At 35.9% G+C, this 17,785-nt stretch overlaps 1 long non-coding RNA gene across 16 annotated transcripts in view; it reads right to left on the bottom strand.

Annotated features, from left to right (window-relative positions):
* Window positions 1-17,785, bottom strand: part of LOC118555710 (uncharacterized) — a 332,977-nt gene that overhangs the window by 247,100 nt on the left and 68,092 nt on the right. For 10 of the 16 annotated variants that reach the window (XR_013441399.1, XR_013441406.1, XR_013441407.1 and 7 more), the window contains one exon: window positions 7,018-7,214. The exons of 4 other annotated variants lie outside the window; for them this stretch is intronic. This is a non-coding gene — a long non-coding RNA (uncharacterized LOC118555710). Of the gene's footprint in view, window positions 1-2,381; window positions 2,511-6,181; window positions 6,377-7,017; window positions 7,215-17,785 lie in introns of those variants that run through there. 2 more of the 16 variants (XR_013441402.1, XR_013441401.1) reach the window with 2 other exon arrangements.

Below are 17,785 nucleotides of genomic sequence, written 5' to 3'. Positions count from 1 at the left end.
CTGTGTGATCTGGCATTCTGAGTGTCCATCCAATGGGCAAGTGATGCAACCCAAAAAGTCAGAGAAGTTAATTCCTCTCTAGTGAAGAACTTGGAACAATAGGAAATGAGAGTGGGAAGGGGTGTACAGGCAGCACTACTCAGAGATATAGATTCTCTGCAACTGTCTGGAAAAACCCTTTGTGCTGGACAGATGCACCTGCCAAGCAAGCTACAGGGTCTCTCTGTGGCTTGCTCTGAAGGAAGAGCACATGCAGTGACACACAACATCACTTTGCTTTGTTGCTCTCCCCACCCCTTATTCCCATTTTCTTTTTTTTTTTTTTTTTTTTTGCCCTGAGTTTTTATCTTTCGAATGGGGCACCAGCACTCTAATCTCTGCCTCACGCTTTGTTTTCTGAAGAACCTGGACTAAGACAAGGCCTTTGATGTTTCCATTCCTTTGTATTCAAGGGGCAAATGACATTAATCACTTTGTAGGTGAAGATACAGTGGTATGATCCCTTGTCATTGGAGTTAAACGGAACCAGGTTTGAATTCCAAGTGTCCATTTCTATGCAACAGTTCTGTGCAAGGGCTGGGGAGGGACACTGTGACATGTGCTCTGGCAGTGTACATCCTTGCCAACCATCAGTCTAGAGTATGAAAGTTTGGTGGACAATTATTCATGTCTCCAGGGAAATGTGAAATGATAGAATCTATCTTCTAACCAAGGTAATGTGATACAAAAGCTTGTGTTCTCTCTATGACACCATATTGCCTCTCAGCAGATATAACTAGCTCAGTAACAACTCTTCATAAAGAGAAAACAAACAAGCAAAAAAATCACGTTGCCTACCTTCCCGTGGCAGTCAGTTTTATTTAGAAACTATGGTACTTTGTTTTTAGTAAAAGGCAATATCCTATTCCTATTACCTAGCTACACCGATTCTAATAAAAATCTAAGGATTATTAATATATAGCTCATTTGAAGAGATGAATAGTGTAAAAGACATGGCACTTTTCATTATAACAGCTGACAATACATCTTTAATGAACATGTCTAACAAAATAGATAGGGATAGGCAAAACTTATGAAAATTAAGATCAATCAATTCTTGATTTGTTTTTGGCCCACTGTCTTCATTTCTCCTTAAACCTGAACATTTTATTTGAGGTGAATTAATAAACATACAAACTAAGATAGAACAATAAAACACAAAGACAGTGCTTTCTATAATGTGCTAAAGTTTATTTTTAAAAATTTAATTGTGGTGTCTCCAATGGAAAATGAAGCCATGAATTTAGCAAAGAAAAGAATCTATTTTTATTTCAAATAGAAACATCCATGTTTGCAACCAGATTTTTTAAAAAGAGAGAGAGAGATGAAGCAAACTCCTTCTGTTTTAGAATTCAACATAGTTATTGTCCATCCCTTCCTTCTAATTTCCCCTCTAACCAATAATGTTAGTGTTATAAAAAAAAAAAACACATATTTATTTAAATGGTGCTGACACAGACTGAGAATTTTTAAACATGTTTGTTTATACATGCTCCTTCCTCAGCCATCAATTGTTTCCATATAGCCTTTGAAAAATAGAGGGATTTGCGTAATGGTAGCATGGGCCACTTGTGTGGTATAAATATATATATATTGCTAAGTCAACATTATATACACATAAAATATATACATAACACTAAGTCTTGCTTATACAAGAGCTAAAGTAAAGACAGTGCCTTCTGGCTTAGCTCAGAAAATGTAATTTCTATAATGAATCATTTTTTCCTTATATCCTTGATAGTCTAGACCCAGACAATAAGATGAAACTTTCACAGAGAAAGAGGGAACTAGGAAGAGCAATACCATCAAAAACTAAATGTACCCCAAACCAATGAATGCTAAGTAGTCAAACATCATAATAAGGGAAGTGATTTTTTATTTAAGCCACTCCATTTTCAACATTCATCAGAGTAAGAGAGAAGTTTCCATTAGTTTTTTATGGATGGTAACTGCATCTGCTTTCTTTAACATTCCAAAGCCGGCCTGGGTATGGTAATGCTTGTCATTACTCTGAGTAGCTGTAGGGTTCTAAAGACTCACTGTGTCTGTCTTTTGCTTATCACCCTAAAGAGATTAATCTCTAAACAATGATCTTCTGGCACTGTTAACCTTGGGTTTGAACTTTCAGTCCATCAAGAAAGAAAGGGCAGATTCAGAACGGCAGAGAAGATATCTAAAGTTTATAAAGGAAAACAGAAACTGGTTTCCTGATGTAATAAATCCTCATCATAAACAATCACTCACTACAAAAGGAAAGGTCCACGGTAGGATGTTATTTTTACCTACCTTTTGTCACTTATTCCTCCAGGAATCGCCTACTGGTAACTCTGAAAAGTGTCTCAGTAAAGAGCAGTTCAAAAAGATTCATGAGAATGTTTCTCTTCTTTCCTATCAGCTTCTGCCCAGATTTTGATGATGATTGGAAGCAAGTTCTATGTTCACAGCAATTTATTTTTCTACGTTACCTGTTTCTAGGTGATAAATATGTCATTTTCAAATTAGTGTGGCATTTGTTCAGTTAATTATATGCATTAGGACTTATTTCAACAGAAATGTAATTTCACCGCACACATGCTAAAGCAGAAATCCTCCTGGAACCCAAAACTCCTGTGCATTAAATTTTAGAGGCATTTCCTACTAAACAAAATCTGAGTAGGAACGTTTTCTGGGAAAAATAATGAAAACTTTGAAGAAAGAGTAAATATCATCCCACCAAAAAAAATGCTTAGAAAGAAGAAAAAAAATGTAGCTCTCTTCCAAATCAGAGAGAATCACCCAAAAACACCCGGAAAAGTCCTCACCTTACCCTTCTGTAACTTATAGCCTAAGTGATGACATTTTTAAATTTATTTCAGCCTTGAACTATAAAGCTGTATATTAATTTTAATACAAGCTTATCAATTCTGCACTACCTTCTACCTGCATTATTTTTGTAAATTACAATTACCAAGATTTCTGGTTTTAATATATTTCTTTCATTTCAAAGTTTTATAAGGCTTTATCCTCTTATTTTTATTTTATTTTTATTTTTTTTTAATTTTATTATGTTATGTTAGTGACCATACAATACATCATTGGTTTTTGATGTGGTGATCCACGATCCATTGTTTTTGTATAACACCCAGTGCTCCATGCAGTACATGCCCTCCTTAATACTCATCACCGGGCTAACCAATCCCCCCTCCCCCCTCCCCTCTAAAACCCTGTTTGTTTGTTTATACCATTTTGCTATAAAGAATAAAAAGCCAAAGTGCTCACTAGCTTATTCTAACAATAGCTGACAAACCTGCAATCAAAAAGCCACCTTTCAAATTTTACTTTTATTTTTGGACTCAGTTAAGATACTTCTAAAATATGCATGCATTGACTTTGAAGAGATGTAATTGTGATATTAAATTTTATTGAAATTTCTCAGGTCCTGATTTGTGTAGAGGCTTGTGCTCTGAGTTCCCACGAAGCAGTAAAATGTTTAAAATACTGTCTGTGCAAATGCAAAATTTATGAATTCACACATCTCTGGTTGATTTATGTGAAATAATAATGCACTATTTAATGCTTAAACATGGCTAGGAGCAATGCTAGGCTATCAAGATGTACAATGGAATAATAGATTTATAAGACGGATAACCTTCTTGCCTAGAGAAGCTTGTTTAAAGGTGTTGTACAGATATATTAAACTATATGTAATTTTATACTAACTTAATGCTGTGGGTCTCTACTGCAAGCAATGAAAGATTGCAACCGTGGCATTTGCAATAATAAAATGATCTGGCTATTCAACATAAGGTATGTATCTGAGAAGTAAAAAGAGGTGAGGAACTTGTTTAAAACTTTTGTCCTTTTCATTCATTGCTCTGTACAAAATATTTTTTTAAGATTTTATTTATTTATTTTTAAAGATTTTATTTATTTATTCATGATAGAGAGAGAGAGGAAGAGGCAGAGGGAGAAGCAGGCTCCCCAAGGAGCAAGGAGCCCAATGTGGGACTCGATCCCAGGATCCTGGGATCATGACCTGAGCCGAAGCAGACGTTTAACCATCTGAGCCCCCCAGGCACCCCAGATTTTATTTATTTATTTGACAGAGAGAGACACAGCGAGGGAACACAAGCAGCATGGGCGAGGGAGAAGTAGGCTCCCGTGGAGCAGGGAGACCAATGCGGGCTCGATCCCAGGACCCTGGGATCATGACCCTAGCCAAAGGCGGACGCTTAATGACTGAGCCACCCAGGCGCCCCAGTACAAAATATTTTTTTCTTTAATGTGGCCAACATAACTCCAAGCCCAGTGGTTGTCTGTCATCATGTAACTGAGGGGAAGATTTCCATAAGGGGAGTAATTGGATGTTTCTAGGAGGCCTCCAGGCACATTTAATTATCACCCGATTTGCTTAGAAAACGAACTAAAAACTTATTAGGATGAGATCTAAGAGAAAATTATAATTGGCAGTTTTCTGATAGACTCTTTTTATTATACTGTATATGTTTTTCTTTTTTTTTAATCAGGAAAGGAAATATTTTTTTGGTCTGAGTTTTTGGTTATTTGATCATTGTAAGGTAAGCACTGAGATGCATTAGCTCAACTTCCACACTCACACGAGTTAAAAGATAGACAAGAATTTTAGAATTTTTTTAAGTTATTATTTCCATCACATATTGCTTTGAATTTTGTAGTGATCTGGTCTCAGAGTTTAACCCCTTGACACATGGTGTGCTGAATTAATGACAAAATCTCTAAAATAGAGATCTGAATAAGGTAATGAACACGTTTCAAAGATTTCCATTTGTATTGCGATTTTGACTAAATTCCACAGATACTTTCATTCACATGCTATTAAATAACAATTCAATAAAGTGATTTTAATAACCAATGAATTATCAAAAAGAACCCAATGAATTATTTGAAAAGCAAGAAATTTTCTTTCAACGACTACACAATTTTAAATCTCCTTTGAAATCATAAAATTTTTGACGAATCAAAACACAAATGCAGGGCGCCTGGGTGGCTCAGTTGGTTAAGAGACTGCCTTCGGCTCAGGTCATGATCCTGGAGTCCCGGGATCGAGTCCCACATCGGGCTCCCTGCTCAGCAGGGAGTCTGCTTCTCCCTCTGACCCGCCCCCGTCTCATGCTCTCTCTATCTCATTCTCTCAAAATAAATAAATAAAATCTTTAAAAAAAAAAAAACACAAATGCAATTCAGTTTACATTAATTAACAGGGTCACCAACCAAAAAAGTTAGAACAGGATGAACGACCAATTACAGGGAAACACATATTAGTCAGGTTGTACTGCAAAAGGTCCAGTTGAAATCAAATTAAAATTTGATGACATTTTCAGAATAATCATGAAATAATTTTTCTTTTAGTTTCCCAAACTCAGCTGCATATCTGTGGCTACACTGCCTACTTAAGATGAAGTTTTTATAGTCTGACAGTGATATCAGTTATTCTGATTTTAAAGTCAGCTCTATTTGTCAGGAAATAGCCTGATCACACATTAACCACCAAATGTTCAACTCCCCTCCTGTGCATATAGTTTCTAAAGTGCAAAATTGCAACATTGTTAGTGGTATTTCAGCAACGTTTATTCCCTGCTTACACACACACAGTGGAAACTCATATAATTAAGAAATATCTCAGTGCTGAAATATTGTCTTATGTAGGACACTGTTGAATGATTTTCAACATCTTCAACATTGCCCTTAAGACATGTATAATATCTAAACAGCCAGAAAGCTAGGAAACTAGTTGAAACTTGTCAAAATATGCGGTCAGTCTGAGGTTGGGAGGTATAACTTGTGTCCATTGTAACCAGGTTTCCAGCAAGCTCCATCTGCCTGAAGTTTCCGAAAGGGTTATCAATTGAAACATTGTGTGAACAGATAACTGTAGGTTTCTTTATAAAGAGAAGACAGGAGAAAAGGGATGATGGCACTATTCACCCTTGATGGCTAAGTGGATTCAAATGTATTCTATCCAAAAAAACATGAATACAAATACAAAAAGTGGATTCAAATGTATTCTATCCATAAAAACATGAATATAAATACAAAAGATATGATGTAAGTAGGAAATATATTTAATTTGCTAAAAGCCATTGTTAATTTGAGTATTCAGGATTGGGAGATGGGACAACTCTTTTTGGATCTCTGTTCAAATGGCACCCATATAAATAGCCCAGCCTCGGGGTGCATCAGTGGCTCAGTCGGTTAAGCGTCTGCCTTCCGCTCAGGTCATGATCCCAGGATTCTGGGATCGAGCCCCACATCGGGCTCCCCACTCAGAGGCGAGTTTGCTTCTCCACACCCCCCACTTGTGCCTGCTCTCTCTCTCTCTCTCTGAAATAAATAAATAAAATGTTTTTTAAATAAATAAATAGCCCAGCCTCTCCCTTCCCACTGACATTATTCTGTCTTCTCACTCTTCTCTTGTCATCACACTTGTCTAATTCCTGAATTATTATGTATTCATTTGTTTATCCTTTTGTTGGGTGACTCTCTCAACTTCAGTGTAAGTTCTGTGAGCTCAGGATATATTTTGTTCACCTGCACCTAGAACCACACCTGGCACCTGGAAGCATTTACTAGATAAATACTCATTGAGCAAATGAATGATCGCTTTCAGTAACTAACTCTTTAGCCCTGGACAAATCACTGAATTCTTCTGGGTTTCAGGCTCCCCCTAATTTTATAAAAGAAGGAATTGGATTGAGTAATCTCTCAGATCTTTCAGATTAAAATGCCTCGATTTGATTAAAATGCTTTAATTTGACCCTCTAGACCATCGTTTCTAAATTATGGTATGTTTTCATGAACTTGTTTCGACAAATATTATTTCCCTACATTACTGGTTGCGATTATTATTCAGACTATAGTGACAAAAATTTCATATTTTCCCATTTTTAATAATTTATATTTGTGTTGTTACTGAAATTTAAAAAAAACATACAATGATTGTGCCAGTTATCAGTTTATTACCTTTCAGGTCCAAATTCACCCTTCATGGCTCTGCCTTGTGATCCTGAAGCTGGGCCCTCCAAACATTTCTTTGTCTACTGGCGTCATGCTGAACTTTGTCAGTAGAGGGTGAGAGAGGGCTGCTGGGGGAGAGAAGAGTCTCTTCTTCTATTCAGTATGCTCTCTTCCTTTCTGGCTCCTGCAGCATCAGTGTGCACCTGGAGCACGAAGTGGTGCTCAGTTACCTGGCAGGTTTCAGCAGCACCCCTGCAGCAGCCTCCTAGCACATTTGGCTGGTCCCTCATTCAATATCCCAGAGAGTCTGGAAGACCCCCAGTAAACAGCTTCCCTGAAGGATCCCCCTGTGCTCTAGCTGATTCCTGGTGAATGTCACTGGCATCCCAGCCAGAGGTTTCCCGCTTACCAGCCTGAAATACTTCAACAAGCTTCTCCACCATCCAGTGGGCTGGGCACACCCTCTCCAAATGTGTTCCTTCCTTGGATACTCTGCCTTAACCACAGAGGCAGTAGCTACTCTATTTGCATTCCTTTGAGTTCTCTTTACCTCTTAGTAGTTAATCCCTAGTTACCAATTAATAATTTTTTATAAAGATTTTATTTATTTGACAGAAAGAGAGAGGGAGAGCACAAGAAGGTGGAGCGGCAGGGGCAGAGGGAGAGGGAGAAGCAGGCTCCCCACCGAGGAAGGAGCCCGATGCAGGGCTTGATCCCAGGACCCTGGGATCATGACCTGAGAAGAAGGCAGCCGCTTAACTGACTGAGCCACCCAGGCGTCCCCACCAATTAACAATTTTTTATAATAAACTTCACTTGCTTGAATTACTGCATGTGGTTTTGTTTTTGTTTTTGTTTTGGGGTTTTTTTTGTTTTGTTTTGTTTTGTTTTGTTTTGTTTTTTGTCTCCTTGCTTAACTCTGAATGATATGGAGACATTTATGTATGTATGTATGTATGTATGTATGTATGTATGTATTTATTTATTTTTATTCTTTTTTAATTTATTTATTTATTTGAGAGCAAGAGAACCAGGGCCAGGAGCACAGGAAGAGAGAGACTCTCAAGGAGACTCCCAACAGAGCTCAGAGCCCAACACAGGGCTCAATCCCACTACCCTGAGATCATGACCTGAGCTGAAACCAAGAGTCAGATGCTCAACTGACTGAACTACCCAGGCACCACCAAATGATATAGAGACTCTAAAATAAAGGACTTATTTAATAAAAATCAAAAGCATATATACTATTACCTCAAATTATAGTAATATCTATATCTCAGTTTTGCAAAGTTTTGGAAGTTGTTGTAATTTTGAGACTTTTTACTTTCTTAAAATGCCAAAAAAAAAAATAGAAAAGTCTAAAGTCTAAAAAATATGATTTCTTAGCTTCTAGTTTTATACATGGGGATTGTTTTAAAAATAAGGGTAGATTTAATTTTTATGTGCAAGTGAGGGAAACTGAATTTAATAAATACACAAGTCCCTAGAGTCTAATTTGCTTTATAACAGAGGATAAAAATTGATTCATAAAATGCCTTCACATAGATTATTACATATTCCCTACACAGGATTGCACATATGTATAAACCATCAGAGACATATACACTCGGTTATAATAGCTTGAGCAGGATTAGGCATGGGTGCTTTCTAGTTAGAATATGGTATTGCATAAACCACATGAATCTTATGGAATATTATATGGTTTAATGCAAAACATACAATAAATCTTCATAGGACTGTAATTTTTTTTCCTACTCTTAAAAGAACTCTTTAAATTGCACAACATATATATTCTGGTGAAACTCCTCTCCTAAGTGTTGAAAGTTAAATGTGATCTTCAGTACTTGTCAACTTTGTTCTTTCACTTAGCCAGAAGAGATAATGTCATCTGACCAAAAAAAAAAAAAAAAAAAAATGTGTACACTTGTATTATATTCCTCGAAGTTCTACACATATGACCTTCATTCTTCAAGTCAGGACTGGAACCAGAAGCCCTCCTTTAAACATCAGCAGAAACTTCTAAATAAATAGCATTTTTCAAATTTTTGGTAGATATTACTCTTTTACTACTACTTAGTAAATATTTTGAAAGTGTTATCCCTATTAAGGAAGGGAAATAGGACAATAATAAGGCATAATACCCACAGTAAACCATGTTGCACATTGAGGGCAGGTTGGATGAAAGAATACAAGAGGGATATATTACAAAAGAGCAAGTTCTACAATTAGATGTTACTCTTGCCTGGCAAACAGGCCAGTGAGTTCATCCTCTATGTCTTAACCATGAGGTGGTGGTTCCACTTAATTTATCCCTCTAGGACCTTCCTGCAATTTCAGTCTCCTGGTCCACACCTGTCATTTTACAAGAAAAAACCTAAGATCTGTCTAGGTTAAGTACAGCGTTACATGGCTAATTGGTGGGCTGAGCTTTAATGCAATAAGAAATGCAGCTCCTTTAATCAAAATCAGTGTAGTGATACTGTGGCAGGAACTGCTAGTTGCCTCCCAAAGCCCAGCCCCCACCCCCCCGACCCTGTCTTAATACAGAATCTCATTTTTGAGATGGGCACCTTTCTGCCCAGACTCCTTTGTACCTGGATGTGGCCATGAGGTAATTTGGCCTATGTAAATGATGTTTCTTCTCTGTAAGTAGAAAATTTTTATGTGATTTCCAAGAAATATTAGTAGAGGTATAAGGCATAGCCTTTTCTAGAATCTTACTATTTCTTGCCAACTCAAAACTAAACAGCTGCCAGCCAAATAGCCATCTTCGCTCCTGGAATGATGTACTAAATACAGCTGAGCAGCAGGATAGAAGGAACATGGGTTTTGGACATTGCGGAGCCACAATACCAGCCTTGGATTTTTTGCCTCAGGACTTCTACATGAAAAAGAAATTATCTTGTTGAACCTACTAATAGGCACATGTAGCCACTCCTAATTCTAACTAGTTCAGATAATTTCCGATCCATGAGTTTTCTAACAGCTATTCTGAGATAGAATAGCAAATCTTCACATCCCAGCAATGGGCCCAACAAAAGTCAAAGACCTTGTTACTCAAAGTGTGATTCACTGACCAGTAGCAATGGTATCAAACAGACGTCCAACCGAAGCCCCAAATCTCAGGCCTTTCCCTACCAAACCCGAGTCTGCATATGGACAGGATTCCTGAATGAGGATTCCTTATATGTGCACATTGAAGTTTGAGAAGCATTGCTCTGAAATAGCAGTTTTCCTGTCACACCTCTCTATGGCAGTTGACCTTGTGGGTGTAGACAATTTTACTGCAGGATCTTTCTGCTAAGACCAACAAACAGGGTGGTCTCTGGCAAGATGCCCAAATTCAGGCATTATAGTGGAGACAGCTATCAGGTGAGAGTCTATATTTTAAATTTAAGAATCCCCAAAAAAGCAGTGGTGAACATGATTTTTCCCCATCTCAGGAAATCCTAGGAACAAGATAGCCCAGTGCTTATTTTTCAATATGAGAAAATGTTTGTCTCCTTTTTTTTATTTGTGTCATTATGTAATAGTCCTTTGCAGAAATGGATACGGTTGATCCAGAGGCACATTTCTTAATTCCAGTCTACAGTGTTTCCATCCTCTGTGGCTAATTTGTTCAGGATGGAGGCATTGCAAGAGCTTAGTGTGTCTTGCGGAGATCAAATAAACTTGCCCATGGTCATACAAGTCAGAGAGAGAAGCTGATCTACCATGAGGCCCAGAAGCAAGATTCCTTCTCTCTTCTCTCAGAAAAAAAATCATTATACAATTCTTACCCTGCAAAGATTCTTTAAAATATTTTTTATAGAATGAAAGCTCAAAGTTGTATCATGTCCATATTGAGTAACTATAATTGTAAAACATAGGATACTTCTTGGGACACCTGGGTGGCTCAGTTGGTTAAGCGACTGCCTTCAGCTCAGGTCATGATCCCAGGGTTCTGGGATGGAGCCCCGCATCGGGCTCCCTGCTCAGCGGGAAGCCTGCTTCTCCCTCTCCCAATCCCCCTGCTTGTGTTCCCTCTCTCGCTGTCTCTCTCTCTGTCAAATAAATAAATAAAATCTTAAAAAAAAAAATAGGATACTTCTTGAAGTGTTATTTAATGGATATCTTAGCTTCTATAATTATTAAAAAATAATAATTATAGTCCAAAACATAATTTTGCTTAAGGATAGGCACTAATAACTTTAATAAACTAAAAAGAACAGTTACCCAAACAACTGAATATGTTCTTATATATCCTTATCCATGTACTGATAATCATGGGAGTTATTGCTAGCTGACCACTCAGCCTTAGTGTTTTTTTTGGTTTTGGGTTTCGTTTTTTTAGCCCTAGTGTTTTTTTTAATAATGTTTCAAACAATTGTGGTTAATGACGCAAGAGAAGTCAAATAAGACAGACCAAAGTTATAATCCAAGATTTTCAAATGCATTAGAGTAATATATATTTGTTTCTTACATGCTTATTTGTAGATTTATTTGCTATAATTAACATACAATAAACTTTACATATTTGAAGAGTATAATTGATAACTTTAATACTTGTACACACACCATATCCAGGCAGTGAACACAGCCACCACCCTAAATTTTCCTGGTGGCCCACATTACTCCCTTCCATCTGCCCCTCCCTCAAGCCTGTGTAGAGGCAACCACTGAAAGCTGCAGTAGACTGTTTTGAATTTTCTACAATATTATGTAACTAGAATCATACGGTGTGTACTTTTATTGGCCTATCTTCTTCCACTTAACATAATGATTCTGATATTTACCATGCTGTTCCATAAATCAATAACCATTTTACACTGAGTAATGTTTCATTATAAGGATATACCACAAATTGTTTATCCATTCACCTGGTGATGGATATGTGTCTTGTGTCCAGTTTTTAAGTATTCCAAATCAAGTTGCTACAAATGTTCATGTAAAAGTCTCTGGGTGAAGACCTTTATGTCACCACTTTTATTACTCTCGGTGGAATATCTGGAATTTATGGTAAGTAAATGTTCAAACTTTTAGGAAACTGCCAAATTGTTTTCCCACTTTTTTTTTTTAAGATTTTACTTATTTGAGAGATAAGAGAGCAAGATGGGGGGAGGGCAGAAGGAGAGCAAGAGAGAGAATCTCAAGCAGAATCTGCACTGAGTAGAGCCCAACACAGGGATCAATTCCATGACCTCAAGGTCATGACCTGAGCAGAAACCAAGCATCTTTTCATGTTTATTTGCCATCGATGTATTTTTCTGGTGAACTATTTGTTCAAATCTTTTGCCCATTTTTAATTGAGTCATTTATTTCATTATTATTTATTCTAAGTGAAGAAACTTTTTTTCCAAGTTTTTATTTCCAGTTAGTTAACATACAGTGTAACATTGGTTTAAGGTATAGAATTTAGTGCTAAAATGAACAACACAGGAAACAACAGATGTTGATGAGGATGTGGAGAAAGGGGAACCCTCTTGCACTGTTGGTGGGAATGAAAACTGGTGCAACACACTCTGGGAAACAGTATAGAGTTTCCTCAAAAGGTTAAAACTAGAACTACGCTATGATCCAGCAATCACACCACTGGAATTTTCCAAAGGATACAAAAATACTGATTTGAAGGGATGCATATGCACCCTGATGTTTATATCAGGATTATCAACAATAGTCAAATTATAGAGAGTTCTTTCCATATTCTGGATATAAATTCTTCATCAAATATATGATTTGCAACTATATTTTTTTAGTCCGTGGCTTGTTTTTGCATTCTTTTCATACCATCTTTCAAATAAATAAATTTCTTAATTTCAATAAAGACCAATATATTTTTTCTTTTCTTTTTTTTTTTCCTTGGGATTATACTATTGATGTGTTTAAGTAATTATTGCTTAACCCAAGATCGCAAAGATTTTATATTTACTTCTAGCCATTTTAAAGGTTTTATACTTGGGTCTATGGACCATTTTGAGTTAATTTTTATATGTTTCAATGTATAGGTCAAGTTTCATTTTTTTTGCATGTAGCTGTCTACTACATTGATCCAGCATCATATTTTGGAGCTACTATAATCTCTCCATTGACTGTCCTTGAACAGCATTTGGTCATGTATGTTCGAGCTTATTTCTGGCTTCTTTATTCTATTTCATTGATTTATTTCTCTATCTTTGTGCCAATGCCACATTGTTTGATTAATGTTATAAGGTAATACGGTATCTAAAAGCAGATACTGTAGGGCGCCTGGGTGGCTCAGTCGTTAAGCGTCTGCCTTCGGCTCAGGTCATGATCCCAGGGTCCTGGGATCGAGTCCCACATCGGGCTCCCTGCTCAGCGGGAAGCCTGCTTCTCCCTCTCCCACTCCCCCTGCTTGTGTTCCTGTTCTCGCTGTCTCTCTCTGTCAAATAAATAAATAAAATCTTTAAAAAAAAATAAAAAATAAAAAATAAATAAATAAAAGCAGATACTGTAAATCCTCAAACTTTGTTCTATCTTTTTGTAGTTATCTGTAGCTATTCTAGGTCATTTTTGTTTCTATATGAATTTAAAAATAAGCTTGATTCCATCAAAATGCCTGTTGGGTTTTTAATTGAGATTTAATTGAATCTATAGATCAACTTAAAGAAAGTGTCGTCTTAAGAATACTGAGTTTTCCTAACCAAGAAAATTATTCTTAGTTTTCCCATGTCTTTTATTTTTAAAATTTGTATCAACAATGTTCAATAGCTTGTTGTGTGTCTTACACATTTGTTGTGAAACTTTAAATATTTCATTTTTGATGCTTTGTAAAATGTTATTATTTTAATTCCAACTTCCAATTGCTCACTGCTAGTGTATAAAAATAAAACTAAATTTTTATTATTGGCCTGTATCCTACAATACTGCTAACCTCACTTTTTGTTTCTAGAAAATTTTCTGTAGATTCTGGAGGATTTTCCACATAGACAGTTTTGTCATCTGTTAATACTAATAGCATTTATTCCTTCCATTCCAATTTTGATGTCTTTTATTTTGCCTTCTTTATAGCAATGCTGGAACCTACAGTGCTATGCTGAATGGAAATGGTAAAAGGATATTTTTATCTTGATCTTAGGGGAAAGTCTTATAGATATTAATCATTAAGGATGATATTAGCTGTATGGTTTATTTCCTTATTTATTTAATTGATTTATTTATTTAATGTATTATTTACTTTAAGTTTTTATTTTAATTCCAGTTAGTTATCATACAGTGTTATACTAGTTTCAGATATACAATATAGTGATTCAACACTTCCATACACCATTACATGTGCTCATTACAACATGTGTACTCCTTAATCCCCATCACCTATTTAACCCATCCCCCCACCCACCTCCCCTCTGGTAACCAGTAGTTTGTTCTCTATAGTTAAGAGTCTGTTTCTTGGGTTCTTTCTTGCGCACGCGCGCATGCTCTCTTTCTCTCTCTCTATGTATATATACATATTGTGTATATATATATATATATATATATATATAGTTTTTTCCCCTTTGCTTGTTTGTTTTCTTAAATTCCACATATGGGTGAAATCATATGACATTCGTCTTTCTCTGACTGACATTTTGCTTAACATTATACTCTCTAGTTTCATCCATATCATTGCAAATGGCAGGATTTCATTCTTTTTCACAGCTAAATAATCTCCCATTGTGTATATACACCACATCTTCTTTATCCATTCACCAATCAATGGACATGGGCTGCTTTTATATCTTGGCTATTGTAAATAATGCTGCTGATAAACATAAGGGTGTATATATCCCTTTGAATTCGTGTTCTTGTATTCTTTGGGGGAATACCCAGTAGTGCAATTGCTAGATCATAAGGTATTTCTATTTTTAACTTTTTGAGGAAACTCCATACTGTTTTCCAGAGTGACTGCACCAGTTTGCATTCCCACCAACAGTGCATAAGGGTTCCCCTTTCTCCACATCCTCTCCAACATCTGTTGTTTCTTATGTTGTTGATTTTACCCATTTTGACAAGTATGAGATGATATCTCATTGCAGTTTTGGTTTGCATTTCCCTAATGGTAAATGATAAGGAGCATCTTTTCATGGGTCTGTATGTCTTCTTTGGAGAAATGTCTATCTTCTGCCAATTTTTAACTGGATTATTTTAGGAAGGGATGTTGAGTTCTATCAATTCTTTATAGATTTTGGATACTAACCCTTTATCAGATATGTCATTTGTAAATATCTTCTCCTATTCCATAGCTTGCCTTTTAGTTGTGTTATTTCCTTCACTGTGTGGAAGCTTTTCATTTTGATGAAGTCCCAATAGTTTAGTTTTGCTTTTGTTTCCTTTGCCTCAGGAGATATATCTAGAAAAAAAGTTGCTATGGCTGATGTCAAAGAAGTTACTGTTACTGCCTGTGTTCTCTTCTAGGATTTTAATGGTTTCAGGTTCCACATTTAGGTCTTTAACCCATTTTTTTAAAGATTTTATTTATTTATTTGACAGAGAGAGACACAGCGAGAGAGGGAACACAAGCAGGGGAGTGAGAGAGGGAGAAATAGGCTTCCTACAGAGCAGGGAGCACAATGCGGGGCTCAATCCCAGGACCCAGGGGTCATGACCAAGCCGAAGGCAGACGCTTAACAACTGAGCCACCCAGGTGCCCCTTTAATCTATTTTGAATTTATTTGTGTGTATAGTACAAGAAAGTGATCCAGTCTCATTCTTTTGTATGTTGCTGTTTTTCCAGCACTATTTGTCAAAGAGACTGTCTTTTTCCCATTGGATATTCTTGGATATGCTTTGTCAAAGATTAATTGACTATATAATTATGGGTTTATTTCTGGATTTTCTATTCTAGTCCATTGATCTATGTGTTAACTGTAGGTTTTTATTAGATTCCTTTATCCGGTTGAAAAATTTCCCTTTTATTTATAGTTTGCTGAGAATTGTTATCAAAAATAAATATTTAATTTTGTCAGTGGCTTTTTCCAGTATCTATCGAGAAGATCAGATGTTTTGTTTTGCTTTGTTATGTGACTATGATGAATTATGTTGGTTGATTTTCCATTGTTAAACCAACCTTGTATTCCTAGGATCAACACTACTTGGTCATATTGTATTATCACTTTTTTAAAAATACTGATAGATTCTATGAGAAAATTTTTGTTATTTTTGCATCTATGTTTATGAAGATTATTGGTCTATATTTTTTTCTTCTAATATCTTCTTCTGGTTTTGATATCTGGCTAATTCTGCTCTCATAGAATGAATTGTTGAGTGCTCTATCCTGTTCAGTTTTCTAGAAGTGTTTGTATAGACTTGGTATTATTTCTTCTTTAAAAATTTGTAAAATTCCCTAGTGAAGTTAACTCAGCTTGAAGCTCTCTTTGTGGAAAGATTTTAAACTACAAATTCAATTTATTTTATAGACATAAGGCTATTCTAGATATCTATTCTAGAGTGATTTTGTTGGTTTATGTTTTTCAAGAAAGTTGTCAATTTACTCTAAATTGTCAGGTTTTTGGCATAAAATTGTTCATAATATTCTTTCACTTTTTAAAACATAGGTAGATTTATATCTGTCAGCTGGATAATTGATAATTGGTGTTCTCCCTTTTCTAATCAGTCTGTTGTTGTTTTTTTTTACCTACTCAAAGAAGCAGCTTTTGGTCTCATTGATTTGCTCTTTTGGTTTTTTTATTTTATTGATTTCTGCCCACATGTTTATTATTTCCTTACATCTGCAAACACTGGTTTTAGTTTGCACTTCTAGTCTCTGAAGACAGAAGCAGAGGTCAATGATTTTGACTTTTCTTATTTTCTTTTTTATTTATTTATTTTTTTATTATGTGATGTTTCTAATGGGCATTTATGGATATAAATTTTTCTCTAAGCACTGCTTTAGCTTTATCCCACAAAATTTGGTATGTTGTGTTTTTACTTTCATCCTAATTTTACTTTTGATTTTTTCTTTGACCCATGGACTATGTAGAATTATATTATTTAGTTTCCAAATTTCAGGAATTTTCTAGAATCCTTTTGGTTATTGATTTCTAATTTAATTCTATTTTCATAAAACATACTTTAAAAGAGTTGAATTCTTTTAAATTTAATGAAACTTGTTTTACAGTCTAAAATGTGGTCCATTTGATCAATGTACTAAGTACATTGCGTATTCTGCTCTTGTTGGGTGTGGTGTTCTGTAAGTGTAAGATCAAATTGGTTGATTGTATTGTTCAAGTATTCTATGCCCCATGAATTGTCCATCTAATTGTCATTCCATCTCTATAATTATTGAGAAGGGGTGTTAAAATCTCTGAATCTAATTGTGGATTTTTCTATTTCTTCTTGCTCTTTTATAAGTTTTTTCTTCACTTACTTGATTTATTCTGTTATTCGGGGCATTAACATTTTGGATTATGCATTCAGAAATCTACTTTGCATGAGGGGCACCTGGGTGGCTCAGTCAGCTGAGCATATGACTCTTGGTCTTGGCTTAGGTCATGATCGCAGGGTTGTAAGATCCAGCCCATGTTGGGCTCCATGCTCAATAGGGAGGCTGCTTGAGATTCTCTCTTCCTCTCCCTCTGTCCCTCCCCCAGCTCATGCTCTCTCTCTCTTTCTCTCTCTCTCAAATAAATAAACAAATCCTAAAAAAGAAATCTACTTTGTATTAGATTAGTATAGCTACTCCAGTCTTCTGATTAGTCATACCATGATATATCTTTTCCACCTTTTTCCTTTAATTTATTTCTTGTAGACAACATATAGTTGGGTCTTGCCTTTTTGTTTTTTGTTTTGTTTTGTTTTG

This window comes from Halichoerus grypus, chromosome 9, assembly GCF_964656455.1.
Source record: "Halichoerus grypus chromosome 9, mHalGry1.hap1.1, whole genome shotgun sequence".
Taxonomy (NCBI): Eukaryota; Metazoa; Chordata; class Mammalia; order Carnivora; family Phocidae; genus Halichoerus; species Halichoerus grypus.
The sequence above is the reverse complement of the archived record's forward strand: the minus strand, read 5'-3'. Positions and strand labels throughout refer to the sequence as shown.